Raw genomic sequence first — 22,454 nt, forward strand, 5'->3', positions numbered from 1 at the left:
AGGTACTGACACCCTTGGATTTTCCAAAAAGAGCCTACGGAGAAACATAGCATCAGAATTGAGAGCTCAGACCCCAGAGACGAACAGAGCAGGGGGGAGAATAGGACACATGTTCCTCATGGTACCAAAACCCTCCTGTATGAGTGGTAAAGGGCTCTCAGCCTGCTGTAGACAGTGTCCTGTGTTCAATGTTGAACCACAAAGTAGAAGTAAACACATCACTACTAGAAAGTCTAAGCAAGCTGCCTGGTTTTGCAAGTGAAACCTTTGAAGGCATCTGTCTTCCTCCCTGACCATCCCTACCTAGAAAGCAATCTCCTCTCACCAGTCCTGCCTCTACTCAACACTCAAGATCAATTCATCTAATTTGTGGATAAGCGCATAGGCTCGGTCACCACGTCCACTGGCTTAAAGTCCCAGCCCTCTCACTTCCTCCTGAGCCGGTTTCCTCCTCTATAAAATGTGGATAAAAGGAATATCTATCAGAGCTTGCCTGAAGGTTAAGTGACTTCATAGTGTAACTGGCTAGGAATACACAGGGCTTACTGTAAGGGTTTAATAAATGCTGGCTCATAATTAAGCACTTACTGTTTTCCAGGCAAAGCTGCAACAGACGTAATCTTTGACCTCATCAAGGGCTGGTGGGAACTCTGTTGTGTGTAGCAGCAGCCCCAGCTCAGAGGCCACGTAACGAGTATCCTGTCTGCCCAGTCCGTGGGCAGCACCTACCAGACAGCCACAGCTGGATTTGCATTATGGATGGAATTGTGCCCCCTGCCCCCCGCAAAAAAAAATAGTTGACCTTCTACCCAACCAGTATCACAGAATGTGACCTTTTGGGGAAATAAGGTCTTTACAAAGGTAATCAAGTAAAAATGAGGTCATTAGGGTGGGCTCTATTACAATATGACTGGTGTCCTTATAAAAACAGGAAGTTGGGTCACATAGGCAGACAGGCACAGAGGGAAGATGACATGAAAACACACAGAGAAGATGGCCACGTGACTGACGGGAGGCATCTACAAGACTAGTGCCGGCCAACACCAGAATCTAGGAGAAACAAGGATTCTCCCCTAAAGACTTCAGACAGAAATCAACACCCTGATTTTGGGTTTCCAGGCTACAGAACTGGGAAAAAACACATTTCTGTTGTTTTAATCCACCCAATTTTGGTACTTTGTTATGGCCGCCCTAGGGAACTAATATAGACTCTGTGGCCTTGACCCTTGGCTAGAGCTGCCTGGACTCTGGAGTGATGGGGGGCCCACCTCCCACCTGACATGGGGATGGGGAAGCAAAAGAAGCTAATCAGCGGGCTTCCCTGGTGGCACAGTGGTTGAGAATCTGCCTGCCAATGCAGGGGACATGGGTTCGAGCCCTGGTCTGGGAAGATCCCACATGCCGCGGAGCAACTGGGCCCGTGAGCCACAACTACTGAGCCTGAGCGTCTGGAGCCTGTGCTCCGCAACAAGAGAGGCCGCGATAGTGAGAGGCCCGCGCACCGCGATGAAGAGTGGCCCCCACTCACCGCAACTGGAGAAAGCCCTCACACAGAAACAAAGACACACCACAGCCAAAAATAAAAATAATAAATAAATAATAAATAAAAAATTTAAAAAAAAAAAGAAGCTAATCAGCAAAGAAAATAGAATCACAAAAAAAGCAATACATAGAGAAAGCCAGTTTTGGTTGCTGTTAGATTCTGTTTGGTTGCTTTTTAAGTGTTGACTGAATTCCTTCCCTGAACTCTGAAAGCACCTAAACGTCCATGTAATAAATTTTCCTCTAGGTCTTAATCTAGCTCAAGTGGGTTCTTATAATGTGCAACCAAAGAAACTTAAAAAATATGACATCAAAAAAAAATGCAATGGCCACTACGGTTCAACATTGTTAATGTCACCTCCCAGATATGGCAGACAGTGTTAGCACCAAGAATGTGTGGAGGACAGAGGTTCCCTCCACATGACAGTGGAAGGAGGTTTTTATACCGAGACTTCACAGGATACCTAAGAGTTGACCAGCAGCAGAAGCACTCCAGGCAGCAGGGACCAGGTTTTAGATTCTTGTGTTTCTGCAATATTAACACTGAGCTGGTTGATATCAGGAAGGTTTTTATCATTCTTGAGCTGAAAAGCAATCAACCTGGAAACAAAACCACTGCCCAGTTGCCATGTTAAATTGAGCTAGGCATCGAGAGCTGTCCTGCATCTTCCTGTTTTCAAAAGAAAGCCTCCAGGTCTCTGCCAACTGAGACCCCATCTATTGATCCCACAGCAAATTGACTCCCCTGCCTGTGTATTGCAATTCAGACGTAGACATTGAAAGATGTTACCTTCTAATCACAAGAGCAGCATTCGAGCTGCACAAATATTTGCTTTGTTCCTTGACACTCCACCAATTAAGACAAAGTAGAGAGGAAAATCTCATTACAGCAGGTTGAATGAATGGAATGCTGTGGTTAGCAGGCACCCTCAAGGGATGCATGGAATTGGGAGACAGGTCTCGTGGTCAGACAATAGATCCTTCTTTCTCATCCCAGGATGGAATAATGTAGGATGTTTCTTTAGAGTCAACATATATTGTGATCCAATTGACTCTTAGTACAAGTGTCCCTCCCATAAATAAGCATCCTTTTCTAATCCCGGCCCAGAATCTCAACCACCCATTGTGCCTTGCTCTCAAGTTCTCTTGCTTTCTCATTTCCTCTGTTTCCATTTTTCTTTCTCTGCTTTTCTGTTCTGTTTTTCTCTTACTCCATCTTAGTTGGGGGTCTAGTGGGAAAGCAGCTTCCTGCCAAAAAAGAGGGAAAGGGAAACAGTGAAAGCATTCTCCATCTGCCAGTGACATCAGGGGAAGAAAAGATGAAAAAAATAAGCGTGTGATTTCATTCCATTCCGGTGTCAGGCTTACTGCTGCCGACAGTCCTATTGGTCCCAGGCCAGGGCATCCTGTGTCCATGCCAGGCTGAGCCAGGTATAATGGGGAGATTAAGAGCCCAGCCCAGACCAGAGCAGCTCAGGCAGTCTGGCAGCTCTTATTACTGTCAAACTGCAGGAAAACAATGCAGTCCACCCATGTGCACCACCAGGAAATCTCAAAAACCACATCCTGGAGAGAAGGTAAGGAGAAGCCTTTTGGGAAATGACTGCTCCCTGCAGTTGGGAAGCCTCAATGGGCACCACCAAAGCGGTCTGCTTGTGGCAAGGTGGTCTCCAGTGAATGACTGACACTTGCTCTGTCTCGGTCTGAGAGCCGTAGAGGCGAACAACACACTCACGGGGCCTGGGGAAAGCTCCAAGTCTAGAAACAGCCTTGCAGACCAGGTCCTCTGTGGGGACACCTAACATGACCAGAACAGACCCAGCCACAATAGAGCAAGGCCGGAAGGTGCATGGGAGGGAGGCCGGTGAGGAAGGAGAGAAGAGATTCCAGCAGAAGGAACAGCAGGAGAAAGTAGGGATACAGCAGGAATACATGGAAAAAGCAAGAGGATCAGAGATGATCACCTGGCCCAGGGCGCTTGAAATTGATTGGCCCCGAAGAGAATGGAGCCAGTCCTGTGTCCTTACACCTTGTCCCCTAGACGTTTAATATAACATGAGCAGCACTATTCACAGTAGCCAAGACATGGAAGCAAACTAAGTGTCCATCCACAGATGAATGGATAAAGAAGATGTGGTACATATATACAATGGAATACTACTCAGCCATAAAAAAGAATGAAATAATGCCACTTGCAGCAATATGGATGGACCTAGAGATTATCATACTAAGTGAAGTAAGTCAGACAGAGAAAGACAAATACCATATGATATCACTTACATGTGGAATCTAGGAAAGTAAGATAGATGAACTTATTTGCAAGACAGAGAGAGACTCACAGACATGGAAGGCAAATTTGTGGTTGCCAAAGAGGAGGGGGAGGGAGGGATAAACTGGGAGTCTGGGATTAGCATATGCACATACACACAGTGGGACCTATTGTAGAGCACGGAAAACTATTTTCAGTGTCTTGTAATAACCTATAATGAGGAAGAATCTGGAAAAGAATAGATATTAATAGATGTATATGTATGGCTGAATCACTTTTTTGTACATCTGAAAGTAGCACAGCACTGGGGATCAACTATACTTAAGATAAAAAAAAGAAAGAAAAAATATACATAACACAAAGTGTACCATCTTAACCATTTCTAAGTGCACACTTCAGTGGCATTAAGTACATTCACATTGTTGTGCAACCATCACCACCATCCATCTCCAGAACTCTCTTCCTCTTCTCCAACTAAAACTATATCCACTAAACACTAACTCCCCTTCTGCCTCACCCCACCAGGCCTTGGCCACTATCCTGTTTTCTGTCTCTGTGAATTTGACTACTCCAGGGACCTCATGTAAGTGGAACTGTGCAGCATTTGTCTTTCTGTGAGTGGCTATTCCACTTAACATAATGTCCTCAAGGTTCATGCATGTTGTCACACTGACAGAATGTCCTTCCTTTTTTAAGGCTGAATAATAATCGTGAGAATGTTTGTACCGTGAGCATGGAACTTGTACCATTAAAATAAGTTGAACTAAATAAGATAGGCATGAAAAGTGCAAAAAATTAAAATTAGAAAAGGAAATCTTTTGCTCTCCAGGACAGAAAACCCAGCCCAAACTGACTGAAGCAGAGAAATGGGCTTGGTTGGCTCAGGGACTGAGGAATCCAGGGCAGGGCTGGCCTCAGTCACGGCTAGGTACAAGGGCTCACTGTTATCACCACCTGAACTGGCAGGGGCCAAGCACTGGGCAGGATACTAGGAATAGAGAGGGGACTAAAGCAAGCACAGCCCCAGCCCTAACAGAGCCTGTCACCTCTCCTAACAGCTGCACCCATGGCAGACATCTCTAATTGATCCCCACACTCTCTAGCCTGAGATCAGCTGGGCCTTTGGGTCTGCCTTCACACAGAGCTCCAGAAAAGCACCACTCATGGATTGGAATTGGCTCATGACATAAACCCACCTGCCATTCTTCCCCTAGAGCTCAGTGATGATAAATACAGCCAGCACTTATTCAGGGCTCACTGTGTGTTCCAGGGGGGTTCGCTATAGTAACTCGTTTAACCCTCAGAATAGCCCCATGCAGTAGGGACTCTGTCACTAACCCCATTTTACAGATGAGGAAACAGAGGCGCAGAGAGATTGAGTAACCTCTCCACGGTTACAAAAACCAGCAGATTATTGAATCCAGATCTGAACCTAGGCTTGCTGGCTACCCCACAGGGTGTCACCTTGGGAGCCAGCCAACTCCCAACACCCTGCTGAATCCTCAACCCTTCTTCAAACCATCATGGAAACATGGAACACAACGACAGGGTTCTAGAGGAAATGACACGATTTTCTAAAGTACTTTCGCTTTTTATCCAAACTCAAAGAGAGGAGCTCAAATGAATTAAATTATAATTGGACAATATGGGGTTTGGGCTTGTAATTGTTGTAATTAATTCACCATCAATATAATCCAAGGAGTTAAAAATAATGGATTGAAAATGATTGAAAACGCATTGAAAATGTAATATGTACAAGTGAAAGACTTGTCTTACATAGAAAGTACTTAACCGAATATGACACACGATAATAAATCTCTTTCTTATTCATTACGTGCTGCATATGTTACAGTTCACAGGCAGCTTATCAGTGGAGGACAAGGAGCTGCGCAATTGCTCTTTAAATCCTTCTCAAGACCCCCTTTTGGCATCAGAATAAATTTCGCAACAGCCTTCTTTTAACGCCTCTGCTTTTCATGCTTGGATGCATATTCTCACGGGAGCCCTCGGCTCAGGACCCCATGCAAGGGAATCAGAGCATCAGAAGCTCTGGAAACACGGGCTGGGGTAGCAGAGGAGGGAGTCAGTGTGGTGAAGGGCACTGTTCTGACATCGGCCAGAGCTGGGTTCAAATCTCTCAGCTTGGCCACCGATAGCTGGGGGACTTTCAACCTCTCTAAACATTGGTTTCTTGATTTTTAAAAACTGCACAAGCAAATTGCCTTCTCAAAGGGTTGTCATGAGAATTTAGAGAGATAATTATATCTGGGAATGAGTCCCAGCTTCCTTTCCTCCCCAGAGGCCACAGTTCAAAGGCCAGCATATAAATAGGGATAGTCATGTGGGTCTCATAGGATTGGTGTTAGGATGACAATTATCATCCAGTATTCACTGGTACCCTTTGAGGTGCCAGGAACTCTGCTGAGACCCACACAAAGCAATGAACAAGAACTCTCTTACCTTCAGAGAGTTCATAATCTAGCATGGGATGAAAAACTAACAATGTGTAAGGGCCACAGTGAGGTGTGTCCTCTGGGAAACCCTGAGGTGCTTTAATCACTCAGAGGGCCCTGCCTTATACCTCCTCAGTGATGTCCTGTGTCTGACATTCCAGTTGGGAGGGACAACAGGAGAAAGCTGGAAGGATGGGGCTGAGGGTAGAAAGAACAAAGGCCAAGCTTTAGAGAAACCTTCGAGCAGGCTGGTTGAGGAAGTAGAGAACTTACTGGAACACCAGGGGGTTGCATGGACCGGACCCTGGGCCAACTGAAATCAACATCTGCTGGGAAAAAGAAAGTCAGAACCGGAAGAAAAAGCCATTCCTGACTTACAGGCACTCCAAACTCAAGGCTGGTGGCAGCCAAACTAGCCACGGGCCCACCTGCTGGAGCACTGGATACAGCTCAGACAGTACCTGCTGAGTCCCCAGATGGCGGCCACAGCAAGAGACACTCTCTGTGACCAATGACCTCAAATAAATTCGCCTTCCCCAGACCAGAACTGCCAAAGGGGAAGCCCCGTTCCGTGCGCAGTCCTTACAAAGGGAAGGAAGGGAGCTGTACAGGCAGCTGTACAGATGAGGGTGTTGGAGAGTGACGGCCGCTGCTTTTGACTTCAGTTTTACCACCAGTCAGGGAGATCCTCCTTTGCTCTGAATAAATCCGCATTAAGATGAGAGAGATGTCTAGACACCTTTAATCCAGAAAATCCCTCCTTCTGAAAGGAAATCATTCTCTACTTGGTAGGGATATCAAAAGGCAGTTGTAAGGTGATATAAAAAGCATGGATTTGGGCATCAGACAGATCTATGTTCAAAACCCAAGTCTGGTACTTACTAAATACCTTTGTTCTGGGAAAGTCAGAGTGTCTCTGAGTCAGATTTTCTAATTACAAATGGGGCGTTGTTAGGATTACAATTTCATTCAGTATTCACTGAGACCCTCCCAGGAGCCAAAAACTGTGCTCAGACCCACACAAAGCAATGAATGAGATGAGGCTCTTGCCTTGGGAGAGCCCATATTCTAGCATGGGATGGATAGCAAAGAGCCACAGTGCAGGTATCTGGCTTGTGTAGTAGAATCTGCATTTCAGAATCACTAAGCATGGGGCAAAACAGCTGTGCCGGAGAGCAGGGGAGGGAGGGAGAGTTCACTGAGGAACAGTGTTGAGCTTGTCTCAAAGGACGACTTAGGGCCTTCTGGTAGACCAGATGCCACTGGTATTCCAGGCAGTGGCACCTGCAAGGGCAAAGGCATGTATGTACAGGGGGAAGAAATGGTAAAAACAGTGGGAGGTGACAGCAGAGGGGGAGGGGTGGGCACACAAGGAGATGAGGAGAGGGTCTCATTCGTTGAACTCAAGCGTCTGTGCTTTCCTGCACCAACATGATGCTTTAGCTCTATCTTGTCTTATTCACAAAGGCTTTGAGGGAGCCAAGTGTGAACTCTATTCAAAGGTCATTGAAGAGTAACATTGGTATCCAGAGAAAATTCTAATTCTAAAAGGTACATGCACCCCAATGTTCAAAGCAGCACTATTTACAATAGCCAAGACATGGAAGCAACCTAAGTGTTCATGGACAGATGAATGGATAAAGAAGATGTGGTACGTATATACAATGGAATACTATTCAGCCATAAAAAAGAATGAAACAATGCCATTTACAGCAACATGGATGGACCTAGAGATTATCATACTAAGTGAAGTAAGTCAGACAGAGAAAGACAAATATCATATGATATCACTCATATGTGGAATCTAAAAGAAAATGATACAAATGAACTTATTTACAAAACAGAAACACTCTCAGACATAGAAAACAAACTTATGGTTACCAAAGGGGAAATGGGGAAGGGATAAATTAGGAGCTTGGGATTAAAATATACACTACTATATATAAAATAGATAAACAACAAGGACCTACTGTATAGCACAGGGAACTATATTCAGTATCTTGTAATAACCTATAATGGAAAAGAATCTTTAAAAAGAATATATATATATATATCTGAATCACTTTGCTGTACACCAGAAACTAACACAATATTGTTAATCAACTATATTTCAATAAAAAATTTTTTTAATTTTTTTAAAGAGTAATATTGAAGTAACACAATTAGTCATGAAGTTTATTAAAGTGTCTGAAATTAGTAAGAGCTCAACACATCCTGGTTTCCTCCTATGCACTGAGATGGCAAACATTTCATTTTCTGGATGTTTCCATCTTCTCAGAATGTGTCCAGTGATTTAATGTCTCAACATCGCCTGTAGGGGGCAGGAGTAGAGAGAGGGGTCACGTCAAAGGAGGTCATCAAGCTTGAATGGAGCCATCACCACAGGCAGGGGAGGGGTAAGGGAAATGACCAAGCAAGCTGCTGTACAAGAAACCCCTGGATCCTGTGGCTTTGACAAGATAGAAGGGCATTTTTCTTCCATGTAACAGTCCAGGAAGGGTGGATAGGATCTGCGCCACGAGGTCCCTCAGGGACCCAGGCCCTTATCTTCAATCTTGGGCCTGAAGCTGCTGCATTTCCACATATACATTTAACCAAAGAACAGGGAAATTGAGGAAGTTTGGGGCAAACTGCTTGAGGTTGGAGGTACTTCCACTCACGTCCTATTGGCCTGAACTTAGTTGCATGAGCACATGTATGTTGAGTTGGGTACCACCAGGCTGTCCAAGCAACAGCTAGGAAAGTAAGACTCAAGTTCAAAAACTTGCAGGGGGTAGGGGTGGGGTCCTCTGGTTCTTACGGAGCCTGGAACCCCCCCACCCCCCGTCTTCTCACAAAATGCCCCGGAGGTTAATAAAGGAGGTGTTGTCAAATCATAATAACATGGCCCTGGGTTGCAGTTACTGCTTAGCTGCTTGCCAGCTGCCAAGACCTTGTACACATCGCTCACTTGACCACTCTGAGACTTTCCTCCTCTGTAAAAATAGGTTATGACGACAATGATGGCAATTTAAATAAAATACAAAAAGCGCCTGGCTGATGGTAAGTCTAATGAATGCTGCCTTCCCTTCCTTGTCAATAGAGGTGATTGAGTCTCTGAGTGAGACTAGGGTTCACTGAAAAAGTCTGGGGGATCACTAGAGTCTTTCCATCGGGGGACCTCACTGGAGCTGGGAGTTACAGTACATGGTCACAACCATAAGCAGACAGAAGTCACAGAAGCAAATAAAACACTCCATCTTTCAAGCAACATCACTGAGCACCCAGGGACCTGGGCTCAGCTTAGGACACAGTGAGGCCAGGAGGGAAAAGGACCGGCATCGGAGGTGGAAAGTTCGGGTTCAGTTCCAATTCTGCCACCCAATGGTTAAGTGACCTCAGGAGAGTCCCTGGAGCTCTCTAAACTTCAATTACTTTATTAATAGATGACAATAATGATACTTACTGTTATGGAGGATGGAGCCCTCAAAACAAGATTAGCGCCCTTATAAGAAGAGACCAGAGAACTCGCTCTCTCTCTCTCTCTCTCTCTCTCCCTCCCATGTGAGGACACAGAAAGAATGCAGCTCCCTGCATGCCAGGAAGAGGGCTCTCACAATGAAAGGAATCTGCCAGCACCCTGATCTTGGACTTGCAGGCTCCAGAACTGTGAGAAATAAATGTCTGTTATCTAAGCCTGCCAGCCTATGGTATTTTGTTTTAGCAGCCCAAGCAGACTAAGACACCTTACTTTGTTGGGATAGTGGATGAGCTGCTGAAAAGGTAAGTAAGGTGCCTAAATCAGAGCTGGCCCGTAGTAGGTGCTCAATATATAGGAATGATGGTATCATCATCACAATTATTTCCATCATCATTTTTATCAGGTAACCCCTGCCCTCAAGGAGCTCACTGTCTGGTAGGGGAAACAGATATGGAAAACAATGCCTGGGGCATAATAACAGAAGCATGTGCAGGCACTGCAGCAGCCCTGGGGGTTTCAGAATTAAGGGGATCTTCCCCCAGGAATAAAGTTGGACTCACACCAAAAGCCATGTAGGCTCTTCTGCTGCGCCAAGCACTCTGGTACAGCTGAGCCTGGAGCAGGGGCTCCCAGGCAGGTGAGTGGAGCTGCCAAATGCATCCTGCCCCTTGGCCTCGCAACTAGCTGGGTACCGCTCTCCGCAGACACAGCAGGCACGGAAAAGCCGGCCACCTCCCGAGTTGTGGTACACGATGGCACCCTTCTGGGTGCACAAGCTGTCCCCGTTCTGATGCCAGAAACATAGCTGTGGCAATGTCATATGGAGATGGGTTTCGTCCCCCGCCCTCCCTCTCCACTATGCCTGGCAAAAAGTTAACTGTGCTTTATTTCACTTCAGGTCCATATGGCGCCTCAATTTCTGATCAGAGGTATTACAAATTACAGTCTGTCTCTGCAGAACATTAAAGTAGGCTCATTTCTTTTTCTGTGTCAACACGTTTGTTTCAATTGTTTGAGAGAATAGGCTAGATGGCGTTCTCGTCTTTCGAAGATAATTTCTTTTCTCTGTTCCCCAGTGACAGAACCTCGGTTAAGATGTTCACCTCCTCTCCCTACTCCATGCCCCTCCCATGATTTAATCTGCCCGGGGCAGGCAGGTTGTTTTGCAATTAAAGTTTGCCATCCAACCATTGGAAGAGAGATTAATTAAGGAAGAAAGGATTTTCTCTCTTTCTTGTGTGTTCAAACGCTTCTTTAATAAGAGGAATCGATGGAAATCAAAATAAAGGATTGGAAACTGGTTCCCTTGAACCTCCCCCCCGCCCCGCCACTCCCAATGTCTCTGCAATCAAGCCCTAAGGCGCGTGGGTCTTTCGCAGTCTTTCCCCCGTAGCCCCGGTCAGATACCCTCAGAGAAATCAATTGGGCGCCCCCGTGGGGATGAGATGGACAGAAGGAAACTTAAACGGGATTTTTATAAATTTCAATACTAGCACAAAACAGAAGCAGGACAGCTTTATTGATTTAAACATTAAAATAACATGTGCTTTCTTTGCATTTTCCCAGCGGTGATAATGTTTCTTATTTTTAATCTAGATTGAAATCTCGGAGACTTTCCACAAGCCTCTTGTGGTGATTACCAAAGATTAGTAATAACATGTCTAATTAGTGTAGGAAGACATAAAAATCAATGGCAGTTTGAAATGTTATACTGACTGGCAGCGCTCAGAAGAGAGCTGATGTGTGTCTCCAGAGATGGGGCAGCACCTGGCAGCCCCCATCTCAGCTCCAAGCCCCAGGAGTGGGCTTACACCCATCCCGAAGGAAGCTGAGGGCTTTGCAGAGGCTTCCCACGTTCCCAGGTCCCCTTTCTGTGAGCTTCTGATGTCTTTGTTGGAGGAAACAATAAAAAGGGAGCATGATTCATTGGCAGGGGGGCCAGCCAATTCAGTGAGCGCCCCGATTCCCAGTTCTGCCTCTCAGTGCAATTCAACAATATTTACCAAGCACCCTACCCCCCACCATGCCCAGGGAGCAACGGAGGAAAGACCCAGCCCCTGTTCTCCACAAGGCCCTGATCCACTGAGCGAAGGAGGGTCCTATGGATGATGGAGTCCCGTGTGCCCCCTCTCAGGCTCAGAACTCAGGAAGAAATTCCCAGGTTTGTTCAGTTCCATCTGGGCAGGAGGTAAGGGTCCCCTTTCCATCCCACACAAGACAGCCATACCTCCACCCACTGTCCAGCTCATGCTCTAAGACCCTTTCCCTCTTCATCTCATGGCTTCCCATGCTCTCTTTCCCAAGGCCCAGGGTCACCCAGGCCAGACAACAGGAAACAGCCCTGCAAACTCTCCAGGGAGAATCTTCCTTCCACACCCAAGAAGGCATTTTCTCAGAGTCTCTGTTTCTGCTTCACCATGTGTCTCTGAGTGGGGGAGACAGCGGGAGGGAAAGACACCTAGGATGTCCAGATACAAATGCATGGATTATAGATTACAGATATAGCTCACCATTCAAGTCATGCTAATAACTTAACACACTGTCCTAAGATGTATAATGAAGGGCCTCAGAAACACGGACGAAAGAGGGGTTAAGAGCTTGGAGATGGCCCTCGAAGGATGCAGAGGTGGGAAATGGTGGTAAGGCTCATGAGAAGCCCACGTACAGGGGCAGAAGCATCAGAATGAGTGGGGAGGGAGAGTGAGGGATCCATGTGGTTGAGGAGTGATGGCCTCCCCTCCCCTCACGCCTCATCCCACCACCATCTCCCTCTGACCCCAAGACCAGGGCATCTCTCTACCACGACCACCAAGAGCCAACCAATGGGCAGATATTCCCAGGGGTCTCTCCCAGCCTGGGAGATTATGCAGGACAGAGTGACAATGACGACACCATGTGGCCCTAAGAAGCAACAGCAGTCTCTGACGATCCTGAATGTGGATGTGGGGTTAAACCAACTCCATTTTGGATTGTGATGCTCAAAAAAGTCAAGATTGGGACAAGCTTCAGAGAGAGATACTAACTTCCTGGAAATAAGGCATGTTGGCTCTTAAGCAATTGCATGGGAAAATAAGACCTAAGTCTTCACTTGCACTTGGAGTTTGGGAAACTATTCATGCTGGTTCATGAAGGGTAGGGGTGTGGAGCCTGGGCAAGTTGCAAAGGGCAGTGAACGTCACTATGGAAAGTTCACTGTTTAAATTTTAATTTATTTTTTAACTTTGAATTTTGAAATAAATTCAGACTTTTTTTAAAAAGCTTCAGCAACAGTACAAATAATCCCCATATACCTTCATCTGCCCTCCCCTAATATTAATACCTTATGCAACCACAGTACAATGATCTAAATCAGGGAATCCAAATTGACACATGCTATGAATTAATCTACAGACCTTATTCAAACTTCTCCAAGTGTTTTACTCATGTTCTTTTTCTGATCCAGGACCCTGTGCAGGATCCCACATTGTATTTAGTTGTTATGTCTCCTCCAGTTCCAGACTGTTCTCAGGCTTTGTCTTTTATGACCTTGATATTTTTGAAGAGTATTAGCTAGTTATTTTGTAGAATGTTCCCAAATTTGGATTTTTCTGAGGCCCCCTCGTGTCTAAATTCAGTATATTTCAGCAAAAGGACCATAGACGTGAATGAGGATGCCCTGGTTGGTACATCGGATCAGAACACACCTGATGTCGTTATGTATCTCACCCCAGTAAGCTTAACTTTGGTCGCTTTATAAATTGGAACCTTGCTGGCTTCACTGTAAAGTTACTGCTCCTCCCTTTGTAATTACTAAGTATCTTGGAAGGAGATACATTGAGATTATGTGAATACCCTGTTTCTCGTCATACATTTTGCCCGTTCATTTTACCATCCTTTGGTTATTTTTGCCTGAAGCAATTATTACTGTGGAGTGTGCCTGAGTTCCTTCCTTCTACCTTTGATAATTAGAATTCTACTGTAAGAATTCACTTTCCCTCCTCTTCAGTTTGTGTATTTAATGATCTACTAATGGATGCCAGTGTGGACTCCTGGATATTGGTGTTATTCCATGTATTATAATCCATTTCTATCACTTCTTTCATTGCTCAGCTTGTTTCAGATTTGGTCCCTGGGAGCTCCTTCAAGCTGGTTCCTGTGTCCTTTTGACATGACCCTGTTGTTTTATTTAAAGCAATTTCTTACTTGTTGGCACCAAGATATTCTGGGCTCATCTTGTGCTTTTCCTACCCCAGCCCTGAACCAGCCACTCGCTGATGCTTTTACATCCGATAACAAGTCATCACTAGTAGTGTGGAAGCACTCTGAAAACACACCCTGTGGTATATGTTATAATATCTCCCTCTGCACCAGCATAGAGCCCAGGCTTTGATCATTTATTTGCTCCATAAATTACTGGTTATTGAGTGAAATAGAATTTGTCGCACCTATTCCTTGGTCCCGCAAGAATGCACCAGCCCTTACCAGGCGCTAGGCCCTGTGATGGCTGTTAAGATAGAGGTTAACCAAGCCCAAATCCCCCTTCTAAGAGCTCAGAAGCAAGTGGGGAAACAGGAAGCCAGTATAGCCAGAGGACAGCGTGTGCTCAAACAAGGCAGCAAAGACCACAGATATCACGTCCCAAAGGAGATCCAAGGCACATGCAGAATTTACCAAAGAGCGATCTAAATTTTAGGAGTTTAACAACTCCTAAACCTCTCACTCATAACAAGGGTTAAGAGTTGGAGATTAGAGAGGACTTCTGAAGACAGCTTCTTGGGAGAAAGCTATGCTAAGTCCCAACCCCAGCCCTACCTCCAAGGGGAAGGGACACTATCTCCTAACCCAAGCCTGATGTCAGAGACTTCAAGGAAAGGAGATTAAGAAAGGATTTTTAGAACCAGCTGCTGTGTTGTTAATCCCAGCCCCTACCAAGGGCGAGGGTTGGGGCGGGGGGGTGTCTATACTTCACCTTGAGCTTCAAGAAGGGGGCTATGGGGTTTCAACAGAAGCCACCAAAGCACTTAATACATAGCCCCTAAATTGGAAGACATAAAGGGCTGGTGTCTGTTTCCTACCTGAGAAATACAAAGGGTGAGAGATGAGTGAGCCAGTCCCTGATAGACAAACCCTAGGAAACGTGGTGACAGTCGGGTTCTTTCTCTGCCGAAAAAGCATACAGGACAAAACATACAGGCATCTCCCATGGACCAGGTAGGGTTTTAGATCCTATCCTACAGAGCCACTTAGAGATGCAATGGACCTCCACAGAAAGACCTAGAGGCACCCCTGGAAGTATAGAGGTCTCATAAAGAGTAAGCAACAGGACCCAGGAAGATGCATCACTCACATCAAAGGAACTAGAGCTGAGAGGTCCTCAGAAATCAGATCAGGGTCTCTGAAGATGCAAAAACCCCACAAAAGTGCCCCCAAGAGAAAGACCCCCTTAAACCTCCTCAAGGACAGAAAATGTGACATCACAGCCCTTGAGTTCCAGGCACACAGGCTGTGCGGCTCCCCCCTTACCTCCTCTTCCTCCTCAGACGCCAACCATGCAGGGGTCAGTAGATGGTAGTAGAAAGGTCAGGAGGGCTAGGAGGAGACGCAAGAAGAAGGGAAAGAGAGGCGATGACACCCACCCCATCCCCGAATGTCCTGTCTGCACCAGGCTCAACATAGAAGCGTGGGTTTGATCGACTTTAATTCAGGTTGTGACCTTTGATTACCCTGTGGGACTGGGATTCTGTCTTATAACTTAGAGTGACCATGAGAGTGTTTCTCCCCTACCTGGCCCAGAGGTCATCGACTGGCAGGGAAAGAGCTAGCCCCACAGAACAGGGAGGCAAACATAAAGTTGCGTTAGGATCACAGCCCACGATTTGTGTGATTTAAACAAATTCTTCAAAGGATGCAGGAACAAAGCGCTGTTAACAGCCCAAAAGGAGAACTTTAAAACAAACCATTAATTTCTGGGTGCCTCAGTGTCTTCGTCCAAAAGCAAAAAGAAAGGAAGAAATTAGGATCCTAAGAGCCTTCGGAAGATAACAAGGAGGAAGGGGTATCCAGGACTACCGTATCCATGCTCTGGGTGAGGCCTCTTACCTACATCACCTTATTTAATCTGTGCCTAAACACAGAGAAAGGTGGTTGGATGCCAAACAAAGCCAGATAAAAGAAAACCATCTGACTCAGAGGATGCCTCCACACCAGAAATCTTCATATGTGGCTCGGCTGATGGAAAAAGAGAAACAGCTTTCCAACGGTGACGACCTCCCCATGAGAACATGCCTCTAGCAAAGGATCTCCTTCATCCCTCTCCAGAAGAGAAGAGGAAACACAAGAAGAAGCGCCTGGTGCAGAGCCCCAATTCCTATTTCATGGATGTGAAATGCCCAGGATGCTATAAAATCACCACCGTCTTTAGCCATGCGCAGACAGTAGTTTTGCATGTTGGCTGCTCTACCGTCCTCTGCCAGCCCACAGGAGGCAAAGCAAGGCTTACAGAAGGCTGCTCCTTCAGACGGAAGCAGCACTAAAAGCCCCTGGAATCAAGATGAATGGGAAACCATCCCAATAAACACATTTGGGATAAAAAAGAAAAAGAGAAACAAAAACTCAAAACTCCTGTATTCAATCAGCTTTCTCTCCCCCTCCCCCTCCCCCTCCCTCTCCCTCTCTCCCTCTCTCTCTCTCCTTTCAGGAGCACTTTTCACCATCGGGCAATATTTCCCTTTTAAGTCCAGATACGTGCTTTTAAAGCTTTACAAAACGTGTGGCGGGAGCTTCCTTTTCCTAGCAGGTGGACTATTCCCAGGGCCCACAGTCCCCTGCAGCGAGCGGTTCCCTCTGGCCAACGTCACCGGGGCGGGGAAACAGTGATTTCGCCCACCCCCAGACGCATTCCCTGCAAACCGAGCCAGCAAAAGGCTCCCCAGGAGCAGATGTTTCTGTTTAAGGCTGATAGGAACTGCAGGGACCATTTTTCTCCCCATCAGTTTTCAAGCGCAAGAGGCAGCTGTTTGCCAGGAACACAGACCTGGATTCTAATGAGGTTCGTGGCTGAGCCAGGCCTGCACGAGGTGGGCCTGACCGATACCAGAATGAGGTTATTAACGAACCCACAGAAAGCTGGCAAAGGGCCATTTCAAAACAGTCTGGAGGAGAAATGTCTTGTTTCCTAAAATGGAGTTTGATATTTTTAAAAGCATAATCAATGGGAATTGTCGATTTGGTCTAATTTCTGCCAGGGATTATCGCTCAATTTAAAAAAAGAGCTGTCGATTTTTCAGGGTATTGGTTTTCCCCCAAGGTGCATGACGCAACAGTCACACACTACATCCCCAGAAACCTAACCTACAGGCTCCTTGTGAAGTTGGGCGGGTGGATTCGTGTCAGTCCAGCTAATGACCACCCCTTGGGTGGGTACCTGCTCCATTCTCCTATAACTTTGGGGAAACCAGGAGCTTTCACATCTCCACCTAGGAGAGAACGCTCCTTCCGATGAAGTGTTTCCCATACTGGTTTCATCCACAGAGTCACCATCTGCTTTGCAGAGACCCTACTCTGTTCAAATGACCAAATGTGACTTTGCTAATACAGATTCTCATTCATGGGAGTTTCTGCTATGATCATTTTGGGAGCAGGAGACAAATGTTTAAGGACAAGTTTCTGATGTGGTTTTGGAGTGGAAAAATGAAAATTGAAAAAATTCCTAGGCACTGACTTCAATTTTTCTGCAAATTGGAAAACGGCTGCAATTATTCTTTAAATAGAAAGTTATAGAAACAAACCTTTTCATTTTACAATGAAAACCCCACAGACTTAGAATAAAATCCATCTGGAGAAAAAAAGATATTAATTTAAAGTCACTGTAAAATAGAACAGCTTAATATTAGAACCTCTTCTGTGCACACATTTAGATAAGGGAGAGAGAATATCCCTGAGAAAATAATGGGCGTCGCATTTATTGAGTGATTAATATGGATCAGGAGCTTTCATATATATTATCCCACTTTTTCTGCACCACAATTTTAAGAGATTGATACTATTATGCAAATTTTGCCGACGCGAAACTGAGGCTCAGAGAGGTTAAGTAATTTGCCTAAGGTAACACAGTTAATAAATAGTTAAGTTCAGGGGTTTTTTTAAATTAAATATTTGTTTCTAAATCTGCTTACATGAGTGAAAGCTGTATATGAAAAACACTGAAACTTACTGAGAAGTCACCCACAATACCCGAAGATAACTACCTTTCTTTCTACGTATACTTGTGTGCACACACACACACTCATATACACACTTAAATGGAATCATACACACTATTATACATCTGCTTTTTCACTTTCGAATGTGTTCTAATATATTCTAATCATGATTCCCTGTGTTACACACTATTTTTCATTGTCCCATAATTCTCCATTGCATTGCTGTACCAAATTCTATTTAACCATTCCTCTATTGGGTAATTAGGTTGTTTCTAATTTCTTTCTATTATGAACAATGATGTAATGAATATCCTTGCAAATAAATCTTTGCCTGCATCCAGAATTGTTCTTTAGGGTAAATTCCTACAGATGGAATTTCTGACTCAAAAAATAAGAACATTTTCAGGCATATATATATACAAATATATACACACACACACATATATATATACACATATACACACACACACACACACACATATATACATATATATACACACACACGTATATATAGTAAAATATTGTAAAATCACACTCCAAAAAGGTTGTACTAGGTTAAATCGGTGTATGCAAATGCCCCTTTCCTCAAACTCTAACACTGGCATTGTCTTTTTCAAAAATGCCAATTTTTGAAAATTGTAAAAATGTATAAAATGACCTCCTGTCTAAACTTTTATTTCCTTAATCAGTAGTGATAATGACCTGTTTTCCTGTTTCCCTACCATTTGCATTTCTTCTTTTGCAAATTGTTAAGTTTTTTTGCCCATTTTATAACCAGGGCAATCATTATTTTAGTGATTTGTTAACACTCAATATATTAAGTTGATCGCACCTTTTTCTGTAATATATGTTGCAAATAGATGCCTCAGCTCATATTAAGCTCTTTTTCTAGCTTATGGTGGTAATTTGCCAAACTAAAACTTTAAACTTTTAGGTTGTCAAATGCACCAATCAATCTTTAAAATTCCGCCTTTGACCGGAACTTAAAAATCAACATATATATTATTCTAACATTCTTATGAGTTTTTTAAATAATGCATCCTGAAGTCTAATTTCCAAACTGTTAATAATTCATTGACTAAAATCATTCCCTTCACTTTACGGTACACTCAGTTGTTACATATATTGAGCCTGTTGTGCACTTCATACTCTGTTCCTTTGATTGACTTGGCTTCGAGCCGGGGCCACCTGCTTGAATCATCATAGGTTTACAATGGGCTTTCAAATCCAGTCACTGGAAGCTACTGCTTTCTGACCACAGAGCCTGTGTTTTTCCACAGTAACCCATCTGGGGGCTCAAGGAGGGAATTGTCACCATGCTGAGGTTGGGAAGAAAAGCTCTTACAGAAACATAGCTCTGCTTTCCACCTGTCACCAGAGCTGGTCTTGCCGAGGAAAGTGAAATGAACAGAAGACTGGACTGTGGATGCCGGGTTGAGGCTATGTTTATGGAGTCAAAAGATTCATCCCATCTTAAAAACATGAATGGATGTTAACGGAGGGCTACTATGTGCTGAGAGTCGTGCTATGCTCTGGGGAAATGAAGATGAATAAGATGCGATACTTGGCTTCAAGAAGGTCACAGAGTAGGTGCGTATAGGAAATCAGACACACTGACCGCATCTCGTGGCTGAGTCTCCTCAGCATCTCTTCGCTGGGGCCACCAAGCCCCGAGCTCAGGATTCCTTCTGCCCTGGCTTCTGAGGAGGCAGGAATTACCCAAGCAGTCCATCTTCCCTTCTTCCAGTGAGTATGCTGCTAAATCAGTTCCCTACTTTCCACTAAGTGCTAAAGGATTTTAGTTTGTGTTCTAATTGTTAACACGGATCAAACACAACAATTTAAAACACAATTGCAAACCCAAATTTAACATTTTTTTTAAATCAATAAATCAAGTTCCCTCTGAGACTTCTCCAGGGAAAAACAGTGCCCCTTCCCTGAAGGCTGAAGCTCTGAATAATGCTGACCTTTCCTGAAGTCAAAGTTCACCACTGCCAACCCTGCCATGGCAAGATCCAGGTTCCTGCAGATGAGGACCTCCAGGTCACTCCCACTCCGTGTGGTTCAAGCTCTAGGTTTCTTCTTCCATCTTTGTATAGATGTCATTAGTTCACTGAACCAACCCCCTATGCTTCTGGCTTTTTCCCAAGTCACCTTCTTTGATGGACCTATGGGCAACCACCTGACCCAATTCTGTTGTTGATGAAGAAGCCTCCAAGAAAGCTTATTTTAAAAGTCTGACTCTTTGACTCAGACTGGAATTCCCCTTTGACTCTTTGCAACTTCTTCTTCCTGCCCTTCCATGGAGGTAATGGCTGGGATGGCAGCAGCCATTTTGTGATCATGAGGCAAAAAGCATGAATACAAAAAAAAAAAAGAAAAAGAAAAAACAACCCTGCATATTAAGAATAGTGGAGCAGAAGAATGAGAGCTTGAGTTCACAATGTCACTGTTGAGCCACCATATCATTACTGGGCCACCTACCCCAGACTTCTGAGTGAGGAATATAAACACTCATTTATTTAAGCTATTGTTAATACGATTTTTGTTATCTGCATAGCCAAACCCATTCCTAGTGTGATCCTTATTCTGGGTTCTCATTCCAGTAACATAACTAGTCTCTCAGTGCATCCTTTTTTTTTTTTTTTTTTTTTTTGAGGTAAAATGACCATGGCATAAAATTAACCATTAACTATTTTAAATGGCATAATTCAGTGTTGTTTAGTACATTCACAACATTGTACTACCATCATTTCTATATAGTTCGAAGACAAAAAACAAACAAACAAACCAAACTCCATACCCATCAGCAGTCACTTCTTACTCCTCCCTCCCTCCAGCCCCTGGAAACCACTAATCTACTTTCTGCCTCTATAGATTTACCTCTTCTGGACATTTTATACAAATAGAATCGTATAATATGTGTCCTTTTGCATCTGGCTTCTTTCACTAGCATAATGTTTTCAAGGTTCTTCTGTGTTGTAGCATGTGTCAGGGCTTCATTTCTTTTCATGGCTAAATAATACTCCATTGCATGAATATACCACATTGCATTATCCATTCACCCACTGATAGACACTTGGGTTGTTTTCACCTTTTGGTTATTTGCTGTCATTCATGTACAAGTTTTTGTTTGAACATCTGTTTTCAGTTATTTTGAGTATTTACTAGGAGTGGAATTCCTGAGTCATGTGATCATTCCATGTCTAACCTCTTTTCTTTAATCTAAATTCTTTTATATATTTTATTGATGTGGACCATTTTTAGAGTCTTTATTGAATTTGTTAACAATATTGCTTCTGTTTTATGTTTTGGTTTTTTGGCCATGACGCAATGTGGGATCTTAGCTCCACAACCAGGGATCGAACTCGCACCCCCTGCGTTGGAAGGCAAAGTCTTAACCACTGGACCACCAGGGAAGTCCCACATGTCTAACTTTTTGAGGAGAGATAACCTAACACTTGGCTGCTCTTTTCCTTATAATCCTGGAGGATGCCCCCTGAAGGTCAAACCAAGACCAGAGTGCTGCTCCCCAGGGACCAGTCTGCCCGAGGCTATGCATGCTGTCCAATTGGAGATATTCCCCCATCACCATGTTTCCTCTACAAATGGTCCACCCAGTACTTCAGCTTCAGCCCTGGGCTAATCACAGGCCACTCTCTTGACCAGTGGCCCCTATTACTCTGGAACCCAGTGTCCTCTGGACTAGACTGCCTACCCAACCCCAGGTATTGGAAAAAGAGCACTTCAGGCATGAGAGAAAAATGAGTTGGATGAGTGCTCCCAGCTCGCCTGGGTAAGTGGACTCTGGTGGAAGTTTCAGAAGTTAGAGTGAGGGCTGGAGAGGGCAGGACTGGACAAAGGGGAGCCAAGGGAGGTGAAAGACCGGGTCCAGGGAAAAGCTGAGACACAGAGGAGAGAATTATGTGTCAGATACCGGACAGATTCCCCAAATGCTGAGATATCTTAGGGTGTCTGAAGGTCCCAGAGTGGGGTCTATAGCACTCAAATAGCAAGCCTTTGTCATGCCCCAAAATGTAAGTCTGGACCTGAGACAATTCTGCAATCCTCCACTGGCACCCACTCCTTACTAAATCGTGTTATAGTCTCTAAAAGAGTCCAAATCCTACTCAATCTTTTCAATGAAAGGTCCGCATAAAAGCAGTGATATGTTTCTGCTGTGAGTGGATATACCCCTGCATTTTTCATATTACAGAGACAAGAGTTTCGGGCCTAGATCTTTGCTTTATGTAATCCGTAAGTGCTAGGAAAGAGTGTCAAATTTTAGAAAAGGTTACACACATTTGTGTATTAACTCAAAATGGTGAAAAATGAAGAACTCAAAATTTCATCTTCTCTGTTTCCAAGGATACTAGCAGTTTCGTATCACCGTATTCTACTACTCTTTAAGTAAGAGAAATACACACACTTCCCCCTCCCCCATAAAGAAATAAAGCTCATCACTCATAGGGAACGGGGTTTGGAGCCGTGTTCTCTATTTCACGGAGTAACAGAATCACAGACAAGAAGGGTCCTGGGAGGCCACCTGG

The 22,454-nt window shown here is 44.5% G+C and overlaps 1 long non-coding RNA gene and 1 pseudogene across 2 annotated transcripts in view; one reads left to right on the forward strand and one right to left on the reverse strand.

Annotated features, from left to right (window-relative positions):
• The window catches only part of LOC309612682, a 399,141-nt gene that overhangs the window by 134,214 nt on the left and 242,473 nt on the right, over window positions 1–22,454 (reverse strand). The gene's annotated exons all lie outside the window — the stretch shown is intronic.
• Window positions 15,970–16,314, forward strand: LOC309613138 (small ribosomal subunit protein eS27 pseudogene; annotated as a pseudogene). Its single transcript has one exon. The product of its transcript is annotated as a small ribosomal subunit protein eS27 pseudogene (transcript).

Source organism: Balaenoptera borealis (assembly GCF_965194805.1).
Source record: "Balaenoptera borealis genome assembly, chromosome: 16".
Lineage (NCBI taxonomy): Eukaryota > Metazoa > Chordata > Mammalia > Artiodactyla > Balaenopteridae > Balaenoptera > Balaenoptera borealis.